The following is a 14,225-nucleotide window of genomic DNA, read 5'->3' as shown; positions in this document are numbered from 1 at the left end:
TCATGGGCATTTGTCAATTTGCATCACTAAATGATTTCCAAGCGGTAATAAGCTATCAAAGCTATTGAGATGTTACATGTAGATATTGAATTTCTATAGATTTAAATTTAAGGTTAGGAAAAACAACACTTTTTTATACAGTAAAAAAAAAATCTAAAATAGCTTTATGTACGCGTACACATAAATAAGAAGATGTAGCGAAAGCTATAAAGACTTTATTTCTTCTGTTCTAGACTTTTTCAGAGTTAACAAGCAACAAGTTAACAATCTCCCATTTTGACAAGCTAGATTAAAAATAAAATATTCAGCTGAGTTTTAATCTGCATTACAACCTCATATTACACAACTTCAATGATTTTTTTTATCAATGTGCATATAACAATAAGTAAAATCCCCAAGAACAAATATCTATCGCAATTAAATGCATACATTTTTGGGAGGCAGAAAAGTCGCTATATTATAGTCTGCAAGTCAATTGAACTACTACAATTATTTCAAAGAAATAAGAAACTGTCGACACTTGCAGTACTCTGATGATTTAATGACGATCGACCGACTTTATTGCTTAATGTAGTCGTATATCATTACTTCTAATCCTGAGAACAAATTTTATTTAATATTTGACTTAAAACTGTTAACTTATAAAACCAGAGACATAAATAACTTATTAAGTTATTTAAGTCTCTGATAATATATATTTTATTCTGTTCATAACTATAGAAGTTTAGCGTGTTCAACAGGTTAATTTTTTAGCCACATTCTCAGATTACGATATCGCACCTTTAATGTGAGGTTGATTGACATCGAATATTTAAACACTTATTGTTTAACAATTGACCGCTGCATTGAAAGCATCCTTCCAAATGTTACTCAATTATTTATCAATTGCTGATCTGCAGCCCAGGGGCAATATTCTAGGCTATGTGCGCTGACGCGACACGAGATTTTCGGTCGCACGTGGAGCGGATTCATTTGACTTAGCATAGACTGACCGAATAAACACACGGGTGGGAAGGTGACATACATTGAGGAGAAAAATGTACACATGTTAAGCAGTCGCCAAAAATGGGTCTTCGCCACATTTTGAAAAAAAAATCCCTTGCACTGTGATCATGAAACCGATAAAATCTAAACAAATCTTGTTTAAAAACTCATGTGAACATTCTAAAAATAATCACTAAATCCCTCAATTCTATCGTGTCAGCCTCTACCGCCAATCGCAACTTCTCGGGCCTTTCTGGCAAGCTCGGAAAAACACTTCGAATGTATTACCTAGGCGTCCATGACGACCCCCCCTTTTTTTAAAACTTGATATAATTACAACACATTTTATGATCTGTTGAGATGTGAGCTATATTTCATTAAAGGTATCAATATACACTAAAATATAACACAGAAACGACATACAAAACTTCTTGCCGATACTTATTTTAATGGGAAGCGACTCCATTTTGTATAATATTCTAACAACCGGTGATGTTAATACATTCGAGGTGTTTTTCCAAACTTGCCAGAAAGGCCAGAGAAGTTGCAATTGCCTCTACCGCATGTGTTAATTTGATATTTGATTTTTTTTATCCTGCCTTGAACGCTTGGAGACTGTTTCATTTTCTTAATTCGGCTAAATAATGCTTCCAATTTTGAGCGCGCTCTCTCTCTCTCTCCTTCTCTCTCATTTTATGTGCAACCTTATGAAGACGTCAACTACTTTCTACGATATCTATAAAACCTCTTAGCAGTATCTAGCGGAAATATTCGTGGGTAAATAAAAAAAATCTTAAATTGAAACACAAGTCAATCTTACATGTACCGGTCAAAATCTCGAATAAACAAATAGTTGGAATCGTACAAAATATCAATAAACATGCACGTGTGATCAAGTACATGCAGAAGAACACGAGCTACCGCGGATCACTTGTCCACTCGCGCGGGATCTCCTTGGCTATGTTCTAGGGGTGATCATTTGAAGGTTTAATCTTTGTGGTTTTTCGTTGTTTATCTATAACATTATTAGTACATGTATAGTTTTTAGAACATTTTAGAATTACAAATTCACTATTGATTTATGTCTGATGATGTTTCTGATTTGGAACAATATCGCTTTTATCAATTTTTAGAGGGGCTTCTCAATTCACATTCTAATGTTTCATTCAATAAATTGAAGGTGAACAAAAAGAACATAAAATTGAAACAGTTCTTGTATATATATCTTGTTATTAGATAACCGCTGACCTCTAGGTAGTGCAGCCGCGACCGATTTCCTCGGCCGCGGACGAGGGATCGGATAACTTACGTAAAGTTAAAACACACATAAAAAGCTCAGAACCCAGGAAGATTTACAATGTTTGCAGTATGATGAATAAATTCTAATTAATATAAGTTTTTTCCCCCTTTAATCCCACAGTTGATCTATCTGTCTGATACTGCTTCAGTTCGAGTTTATGATTAAACAGAACGATTTCTTATTCTATCGTTTAATTCAAATTAAGAAGAGTAAGCTTTAATGTCATTGTGTACGATTCTTGTGTTTGCTGCTAAGTAAAATCACATATGACAGACGCGATTCTTGTGTATTAGATAACCGCTGACCGCTAGGTAGTCCAGCCGCGACCTTGGCGATCGAATTTCTCGGCCGCGGGCGAGATGGGTTATGTAATGACGCACACAACTAAGAATTTAGGTCGATTTGAAATGCTTGCAGTAAAATGACTCAAATCCATTTCATGGAAGTTATTTTTGTTTAAAATCTAGTTTATGTATCTCACTAGATAAGAAAAAGAACGTTTATATTTTCTCGTTTTTGTTTTTCTTAACGGTTGTCCACTATAGGACCTAAACAGAGGTTACTCCAAAAAAAAAAGGCTGTAAGAAAAACATGTACACGTATACTTTTTAGACACTTTTTTCAAATGAATCAAAGCATCCCGTATATGCTGGAACACTTTCAGCTGTTAATATATGTACGTTATACGCACGAAGACGATTCGCTTACTTGCCAAATGAATACAGGTACATGTTAACAAGACAAGCTTTTTGCACTCATAATACGCATTACCGGTACAAAATAGTTTTGTAACGACATTGATAACACAATAATGAACAACTTTTCTATCGACAGCTATAGCGAAATATTAACCATTTTTGAGTTATAAAGCGAAGACTTTTAAGTGCTCTAGACCCCTAATTTAAGGCACCAGCCCTTTTTCAATGGTGTCAAGTGAAAGCCCTTGACATTTTGCACATATTTTGTTCTATATGTGTTTAGAGAAAATTTTAAACTAAAGAGCTACATAACAAAAACACAACAAAAAATCAGCATTTTTTGAAACACAAATTCAAATTAATTTTTTGAAACTTTAAAGGAGGAAAATTGTAAAAACAAAACTCGGAGGACAACGTTCAAACTCTCTATTTTGAAGATTTGTGACTTTGTAACACAGGCTGTGAGCGGTTTCAGAGCCTTTGCGTGCACAAGAATGCCTATATTTTGGGGAAAAAGGGGAATAACTCGGTACCGGAAGTGTCGATATCAACGATTTTCCATAGATATTGAGAAATAGTAACTACCAATAAGCTCTGCAAATTTGAACTTTATAGGACAACAAACAAGCAAGATATTTGAGTTTTAAAAAACGTCTAGAAGAAAAAAAAGAATAAAAAGAATTACCAACAGAATCAGTACAAGGTCTTCCGTTGAAAACGGAAGACCTTAATAATTGCTTGTAAAAATAACACATTTACCTAGCTGCCTTTAGTGTTTAGTTGACCTAAACGAAGCGATTTAAACTCACGGGAAAAGGAATACACCCTTTAATTTGAACGACATACGGTGAAATTGACGTACAATGTACCTATATGTCATATAGATATAAATACATCACGAATAATGCGAATATTTGAAATATTTGGAAGATAACGTACATGTACGCATAAATACAACGTAACTTTCTATGTCTCGTCCGATCTTTCTCTTGACAACTCACTGTAACGTTTATTTGTCGGTAAAAATTCTAAAGACTTTGTTTAGATTATTTTTCATGTATGATCTGATATTAACAAATTCCATGTATATTACAACAACTCTGGATACAATATATAAATATATGTCAAGTACACTTTGGAGTAAAAACACTGAATAAGAAAAAGTCTCATAAGTATTAAATTTAATTGTTAGCTCCTTTGTAGACAGACCTATTTCTATATTCGTATGAAGCAAAGACTTGTACATGCAAAACAATGAAATCACCTGCTGATTTCTTCAACTCAAAAATTGAAATATATTGACGACAAAGTATCAATAAACAATAATTATTGTTACTTCCATTCTTACATCAACTGGATATATCCCAGTCAACTTGATATAAAAGACACTAGAGAGTCTGAATAATCCCTTTCATATTTAGATATCTTACTAGAAAAATGTTTTAATGTTGGAATGGATTTTTAGAATTTAAATTGCAATAAAGTTCAATGTCATGAGTAGTTAAAACTTATCAACTTAAAAATATGGAAAATAAACAATTTATGCAATAACATTCCATATCCTTATTTTTCCGTTCTGAGTAATCGTCACCCGTAAGAAAAATATCCGTCAAATATCGTTTTGATTTGCTAGTGACATCGTTTGATGTTTCTCTATTTAATCTTTGCTTGATGTTGGCGAAAAAAATGAAAAAGTGCGAACATAGTGATATTTAAAATACCGATCTTCAGGTCTACAGCATGTAACATATATACACCCATAAATATATATATATATATATATATATATATATATATATATATATATATATATATATATATATATATATATATATATATATATATATATATATATATATATAGTATATTAAGCAGCTGCTCTCTTTGTACCAAAGTGTGTTTACCGGCATAAGAATAAAGAAACGTCTTTAAATAACCTTATCTAAATCAAATAGAATAACATTTTTAATTATAATGACTTATGTTTGACAAAAAAAAATGACAATTGCACAAATATACAACTGTTTTAATGCATATTAAGTATGGCGAACAAGAATGTAATTTCGTCCAAAGTTTTAGAAAGGGCGTAAACGAAGAGACTTTACGGGATGACACATCTGACTTTAATCATATCATAAAGCGAAAGAATTAACATTCTTCTCTGAAATAAAGGCTTAGATGTCTAAAAACCGGAAGGCTCGTGGCAATCCCGTCTAAAATCAGTCAGTAATTTCTGGCAAAGCTTTTGGGGTAAAGAAGAGCTGTGTAGATGACATAATCAAGATTTTTTTAATTGATGTTTAAGTAGCTGTATAGATCATACAGTAACTATTTTTATAATGACAGTACATGTATCTTTAAAATGAAAGGGTGATTCCCCATCTACTTGCATCCAAAATTTTTTTCATGGAATTTCTTTTACCAGCATAGAGATAAAAAAAAACCATGTGAAATTAACGATAAATATTCAAAATTATGCAAAAAGAAATGTTTTTAAAAAGGTTCATAAACAGTTTTTTTCTGTTCTTTTGTGCTGTTTTGTATCTGTTTTTAAAACTCAGCATCATTAATTTTTTCTCAGTAAAAGATATATGTTTAATGTGGGTGTTAACAAATGTAACGTGATGATCTCATACTTGTTTTGGTGATACAAATCTGAAATCTCTTAAACATGACTTTCATTGATTAAAGTCGACAATCCCATTCTGAATTTAAAATAGCTTTTATTGTGTGTTTAATCCCTAATAACAATCAGTAAATCAGTTTAAGCAATTCATCAAAATCACACAATAGCTGAATATTTTAGGATGCTATCGATTGTACAGGTTTCGCCAGGGGGGATTAGGTAGAAATCTTGCGAGTCAATTTACTTTGCGAGTAAGCCTTATAAGCTCTAACATTAATCTTACATTAACCCCTTATTAAAAAAAAAAAGTTGTAATATTGTGCCAAGACAAAACTTACTCGATATTGCATCAAAACTTGTTCTGTCTTGGCATTGTGACTAAACTTTTTTTTCAAAAAGGTACATCTTTTATTACTGTAAAATTTTTTCAAATGATTCTAGACCAAAAATTGATCTGTTGATCTATTCTTATTTATTGTATTAATATCTCGTTGAGACTTGAATACTATTTGAAAGCAACTCTAATTTCATTTCAACATAAACTACAGTTATAGTGTTTTACATAAACAAAAAAAATGTTTTAAGAATGTTTCAGATGAAACTTATATTGTCATCGTATAGCACATTTACTTAACGTCCAAATATCAGCAAAAAGGTATTTATCCGCTTTAACTTACAGCGATATCTAAAAAAATAAACGATGATTTTGACAATATTTTTTTATATGTTCTGATTGTAAAAGGCTCGAAATGAATCGAATATTTACTCCAGATTAAATCAAACACATTTGATGCAATTCACTAATCAGGAGCTTTTTGTTTTCAGTTTATAAATCAAAGTTATACAAACTCAAGAATTCTGTAGATTGCCTTGGGATGACACTGGCTGGTTATACAATAATTGCCCAGACATTGAAAATAAAAATGAAAATTAAAGTACACTTCATTTAGCTGTTGTATTATGATGTTAACGTTATATTAATCTCATTAATTCAGTATACGTGTAATTTTTTTTGTCTGCTAGATAAACACGATAAAAACGTGTATTGCTCTTTGAATTACTCAATGATTTTAAAATTCTACACTTAAAATTCCCCTAAACAACCTTTTAGAATTATAAAGAGATCCATTCACCATGCATTTCATTAATACGTGACACATTCAAATAATTCACCCTATAGTACAGAATGCGTGGATAATTTTTTATTTATCGTGCCATCTAAATGTACTGTACAAGGATTGTATTTAAAATACCCGAACAGGTAACTGAATATATAAAACTGTCCTGATTCACACGAAAAATCAATGTAAACCACAGTGTATATTTAGATATTCATTTTAATGAATGAAATCAGACGCTTTGAACGACGATAAAACATTAAGAGAAAAATAAAAAAAACACTGATTGCCTCAGCGACAACACAAATTGCTAATTTTGAAAAAAAAAAGAAGAAGCAAATAAAGAAAGATGCATAACGTATATATTGTAATTATGTTTTTGTAAATGGAGCATGTTTAGATATATCATACAGATAGTAAATGTATTTTCCTGCTAGATATCGCTTTGATTTCCCTACTAATCAACAAATCTCATTTCATCCCTCAAATTTGTATACGACAAAAATATGATCAAACAATTTAAAAAAAGAATACATTCTCTAAATGAAAGTCTTACCTGTTTTTTGAGTTAGAGCTTAGGTTTGGGTAGGTATACTTTCATTTACATTTGACAATTACAAAATTTTATTTCATCGCGTCTTTACATCGCAGACAAATTAATTCAGATTCTACATGCTTTGTCAAATTATAAAACGAAATGTATTATTCACCGTATACACAAAATCTGTATCTAAAATTAAAATGATCACGGATTAAGAAAATGAATTTAATTTAATAACTTGGTACCGCACTCAGCAAATTTCAAAATTCATTAAATGATAAATCTTGCGTCAAAAATTGTTCGCATAAATTCCGTTTTAATAAGTCTACCCAAGAAATTCTACAGCAAACGTTTATTTATATTTATTTATATTTAAGGCAGCACAGCGAATATACATACAATTGGTGGGAATTTCGAAAGAAGGCTTTTTAAGGCCAAGTAATTGCAAAAAAAACCCCATCCACAATGGAAAAGAAGTTAACAGTTTCAGTTTATCGATGTTTACTGCTTGTTTTACTAGAATTAAAAGAAAGGGACAACATATAAAGTACTTTTTTACGAACAAACTGATTTCAACAATTCTAAAATATGTACTCTAAGATTGATTTTACAGAAAATTGACGTTTGGGTAGAATTATTTCGAATCTTTAAAAACAAACTATCAGGAATGGTGAGAATATGTAAATGTTACCATCTTAAGATCAAAATAACAGATGAAAAACTGGGAGGGAATAACCCATATTTTTCGTTCGTTTGTAGGGTCGTAAAACATAGGTGCAAGGAGACGCGTTAAAATGAAGTTGCAATAAGTTTGTGGCTGTTCCGAGTCACTGAATGCTAGCTAGTTTGTCATCTTACCTGGAAAGATGCAATGATGTCATTAACTTCAAACTTATCACGTTAATAAAAATCGGTATCTTAATTTACTTTTAGGTGAACTTGCAATCATGGTTAATCTTTATTTTTTGGGATTAATATTCAATGTTTTAGTTATTTCCGAACTGCCGTTGTGATTTGAGGAATACGGATTAATTCATTTTTTAAGAAAATACTGTTAACACTTAATTTTTTAATGCCTTATCAGTTTTATTTTTTTTTAAAAGGCATTTCCTAGTATACTACATATATATTTCATATACTACAACACTTCCAAGTGTATACTCTGAAAATAGAATAATTTGAAAAATCATACAATAAAATGATATGAAATTTAAAAAAATTCCTAACTGATATGTCGACAGTAGGACAGAAAAAAACAATATTGGTTGAAATATGGTCTTTGGCTTTTTGTAATATAAATGAGTCTCAAAAGAAAAACGCTTAAAATGTGCAGAAAAACCATTGGGGGAAACCACAGAACGTTTTGAATGTTGGTGTCTGAATTTTTTGTACGATATATTGTATGTACTGTCTTCGAACCTACTGTTTATGTTGTTCTCGATATTGTATAAAATGATGTGCAATCCATACAAATAGTTTTAGTTCCCGAAACAAAGTATTCGGTCACGATCCAAGTAATAAATGCATATTATGAGAGCATGTTTCCTCCTCGTTGACAAAATACATGCTTGGAAAGATTAACGCATTTTCAATTAGTTTGCGTCTCTCCCAATAGTGCAATCACTAAAAATAAATACCATATCACTAAAGGTGAGGTATGATTATTGGATTTCAAAACTAAATAAAGTATGCTGGACTACGATGGCACAATCGCTTACAAGTACATATCTATTAGGAAATTAATCGGTGTGTTCGTATTAAGTAGTTTGAAACAAAGTTAATAAAAAAAATCGTAAATAAAAATATATCACATGCATTTACACAAGTTAACATGTTGAACATACAGACATGATAACGAAATTGATTAGCATTGTAACTTATATTGCACGTGCGTGGCAATGAACGTCAATGAATAAAAGAAATTAAATTAAAAAAAAAAACAAATTACCCTGCATCAACGGAAAAGAATCTGAAAAAAATTCTTAGTGGTCAAAAGATTGTTCCATGTTCTTTGTTTCGTATACCAAATTACATGATAATGTGTTATCATAATCATGAGGTTTAAAATACTTTTGCATGATTTGAAGGCATGATGCTTTCACTACTATCATGGAGTGAAATTTGAGTAACTGTTATCTATTCATAAATATATCGTTCCCTTTGTACAAGACAATAATTCACTTCAGTTATAATTGCTTAATTATTTTATAAACTCTTACACCGCACCTTTGATTTAATTGACTCACTCATATTGAAGTTTTACTCTATGACATATGTCACTCGTGCTTATTTCTATTGTTTTCAATTTTTATTTATATTGTGTTATACACCATTGTCGGGAGAGAGGAATTAAGTTTCGGATTGTCCGGGTGTAGTTTTTGAATTTCCAGAAATCACCCATACCGACCTAAAGTTCAAAGAAAGTGCTTTTTTACCATCTAGAGCATTTTAGTCTTATTGTCAGCGGATACATAGAAACACCCTATTTTCCCCGGTGATAGTTTGGTGGAGATATCCTAAGGGTATTTTAGCTGGGGCTGCTACATATACTTTGTAGCAGTTAGATCCTGCGTACCAGCAACCGAGCGAGTTTTCCAAGAGCATCAACACACGTTGATATTGCAACCCAAGAGCAGATTCAACCGCTTGTTACGACCATATACCAACGTCGCTGCTTTTCGAGTTTTGGACATCCCAGGACTTGCACGGACATACTCTACGCCTGGATTCCATCCAGCATGTAACAAGAGCGGGACGACGTCACCCTGCGAACACGTGTTCTCGTTCTGTGTGTTTCGTGTGTGAATTCTTTGCTATTATGCTAATATGTTCTTCTAAGCGACCGATCTATTGCATTCGAATCCTAGGAAAATTTTCCTGGTGTGGCGTCCGACGACAAAGGTTCGTTTTAAATATGGTTCAGCCCAGAATGCAGTGTTGCAGTTGTGGACCTCCGCAATGTAGAACACATTTTGCATATTCCGGCCAAGACCTAAGCAAACGACGCTGAGAAACAGACCGCACATTCCCTACAAATCATTCCGGTGATCTTCTAGACAAGGACGTCTAATTTTTCGAAGCGCAAGGAAATTATCATGGAGTGAAATTTGAGTAACTGTTATCTATTCATAAATATACCGTTCCCTTTTTACAAGACAATAATTCACTTCAGTTATAATTGCTTAATTATTTTATTAACTCTTACATCTCACCTTTGATTTAAATGACTCACTCATATTGAAGTTTTACTTTATGACATATGTCACTCGTGCTTAAGTGCTTATTTGTATTGTTTTCAATTCTTATTTATATTGTGTTATACACCATTGTCGGGAGAGAGGAATTAAGTTTCGGATTGTCCGGGTGTAGTTTTTGGATTCCCAGAAATAACCCATACCGACCTAAAGTCCAAATAAAGTGCTTTTTACCATCTAGAGCATTTTAGTTTTACATGTATTGTTGCCGGATATATAGAAACACCTTATTTTCTCCGGTGATACTACAGTGAATTTTAGTGCTTACTAAGGGAATTTTAGTGAGTCAAAGAAGGCTATTTATGTTGAGTCATTCAATTTTAAACTTAAGAAAAAAGTTTGTAGCACACGTTAGTCTAAAAATTTGCATCACTAGATCCCGCAATGTCTAATGAAGTACCCCAATTCATCTTCGACAAGTTACAAAATGCATTTTGGGTTTTGATCCTGAATTTCCCTTTGTCACCCGATGCATATTAATAAACAATAAAAAGGGCGAGTTGTAAATGACTCAGCTAACTTTTTCGCTGAGTTGATAAGATGCGGGACATTCTTCACTATGATTAATCATAACACAGTTACTGGGTCAAGAAATAGACAAGATTTATCATAGCGTAGCAAGGCGCCATATTTGATCAATTAATAATCATAATACGATTTGCTACTTTGTTTGCGACATGTACACGAACAAAAAATAAGGCGCAAAGACTTAGAATGCTCGTCTTTTCCCTTTGAGTGGTAATAAAATCATTTTATATATAAACTCAAACCTTTTTGTTGATTATCTTTATAATTACATATTGTTTTTAAACTTTTTTCATGCCTGTACTGTATCACAAATATTTGGGGGAAAACATATCTATGAAGTTTGGAAAGTCGTGGCCATTTTTAGACTATATGAATCACCATAAGGAGAGGCGGTTTTTACAAAGATGTAGGGAACATACTAATAAGGTGAATCTGATGATCACTTTCTGACCAATCAGCATTCAAGTAATATTTTCTATTTCCATTATGAGGTGTTAACATGCATGTAATGTTATACTGATTATACATGTATAAGCAAATTTTTGTAGGGTAAATCGAAACAAATAATACCAGTCATATAACTATTTTAAATTAAAATGAATTATATGACAATTGAAACTAAAAATTACAGACTTGATATCTATTTATGATTTATAATTATAAAAAAGAGAATCACGCTTTAATGGTTTCTCCAATTTTTCTTTGGTCTATTACAGTTAATTACGTTAAATTTGTATTTAAATAATAAAAAAAATCATCATAAACTAATAAAGTATGATATATACAGGCTGTAGTAATTATATTGAATTTTCACGAGATCCGAATATATATTACATTATCATTGTATGCGTGTGCAATACCATAAGAACATATGTCTTGAATTATTGTTTTCAATTTGTCTGTACACATATAAAGTAGAGCACCGTGATCCACATTTCTCAAGCTTAAACAAGAAAGAGTAAAACGCAGTCTCAAAAATATATCAATGTTATTCATTTCTAAATACCATGTCGAACGTTAATATTTGTCGAGATAGTAATCTTTTTTTTACAGGTTTTAATACATGTATTTATTAACCATGGAAATTCGGCATTTTTATCGTCGAATGTTTAAAGATGAGTTACACCACAATCGCTAAAAACGAGAAATTAGATTTGAGATCCAAAATTTCAGTTCATTTAAATACAATTGCTTAACATTTGAAAGTATTGCAACGCTGGGCAAGCAAGGCTTTAACATGATGAAGCTGTGTGGTTCAGTTAATTGAAAAATGACTGAATATTTATGAAATGTGATTGAATGGTATGGCTATGTCATTCAGTCACTTTCTAGTAATTTCAGTGAACATTTATTTGAAATGACTGAATGACAGAGTTTTATTCAGGGTTTAGGTTTGATAAAACTGCACTACGATGTTTATACACGTAATGTTAAGCCAATGAATCCTCACCTCAAGAGTTACTCAAGAAAACTTAAAAGGCGGTGGTCATTTTTTTTCCCTTTTACAACAGGCTATGTAATTTCAATTTCCAAAAATACTTAAAAATAATGAATTTAAGATGACTTCCAGCACGGGTCACCGTCCACATTGGTTCCTTTATAGGTCCATTGATAGATGAGCATATGATTACTTATCTTCATTTATGTGAATAAAATCGTCATTATTTTTCATTTAGACAAATTCATCTATCATTAACCATTTACTTATGTATTTATCTAAGTTTAAATAAAAAAAATGTAAAAATAAACTCGGTCAGAGTTATTCAGCAATGAAATCTTGAGAATTTAGAAATGTGCACCCACGTGTACCTTTCCTTACTTATTAATTCATATGTCTATATAAGAAAAAGTAATCGATATACAATAAAAAATAATGTTATTAAATTACAAAGCAAAAGGCGTAACAGATTACTGAAATGGATCTGTGCCTTTTCAAACCACACCGGTTCATTACCTTGATTTTAAATATTTAATGCAACAAATTAACACTTTAATATACCTAATGTTATTTTTGGCAATTAAAAAAATGCAAATGAAAGAAAGAACGTTCTTGCTTTGAACATTCTCGTTAATGTATACCCCATCCTGTTATTATTCATTAACAGGGCGTATATTTTATCTGACGCCAGTTAAGTTCAAGGTAATACCTATGAATGTTGAATCATATTTACAAACTGTGTATTTAAATCCAAAATTGTGCACAACAATATGCTTTTCTGTTGCAGGGTACATTAGAACAGATAAGTAATGCCACGCCACATGATTTACGAAAATATAGAAAATATATCAATGTTCTGTGTCAAACGCTTGCCATTATCAATCATGTACATGTAAATTATATTGTGTAGAGTGAATTACAGACGAGACAACTAACCGTTCTGCTTAGTCTAAGTAATATACCTTTGGCTGCTCTTTAAGATAATTATTGCATTTGCATCCTTTCAAACGAGTATAATTTCATTCTGCTTATTTTAGAAAGAAAAAAAGAACATGCAATAGATTTTAAAAGTAAAGACATATTGAAAAACAATGAAGTGAAACTTATTAATAGAATTATCATTCCAAAAGGACCATAACATCATTAAATCAAAGTACTGAAGAACTGACGGGAGTTGATTTAGTCGATGTTTATTTATTTTAAAATCAATGATATGTTATTTTGCATGACAAGTATATGTATACGTAGTTTCTAACTTAAATTACGCATATTTTTATAATATGAATTTTTGAACTTTTTCGACTAGAATATCGAGAAACCTTCATATGAATCATGTTAAATAATATTTAAAGATAAAATGAATTCAATCAAAGTATGTATCAGTGGTAGATATATTTCTCGAAAATTGTATGGATCCAAGCAATATTAACTCTAGTCTCGTTCAACCAAACGCTCGGCTGACACTGTAAATCTCCGACAAGGGTTTACGGAGACAGCCGAGTGTCGAGTTGAACGAGACTATATTGAACTCTGGCGTAGGAATACATACGACTACAAAAAACATTTAAATTGTTCGTACTATTTAAAATCTGACTATTTTTAAGGTATTTGTAAATAAGTTTCCTTGAAAAACAATGCTTTAGCATACATTTCATCGAATTCATCAATTATTTTTCAAGAACTAAGTCTTGTCAGGAGCAATGATTTGTGCTGAGGTCCAAACACTGTTTCACTTTCG

This window comes from Magallana gigas, chromosome 9, assembly GCF_963853765.1.
Source record: "Magallana gigas chromosome 9, xbMagGiga1.1, whole genome shotgun sequence".
Taxonomy (NCBI): domain Eukaryota; kingdom Metazoa; phylum Mollusca; class Bivalvia; order Ostreida; family Ostreidae; genus Magallana; species Magallana gigas.
The sequence above is the reverse complement of the archived record's forward strand: the minus strand, read 5'-3'. Positions refer to the sequence as shown.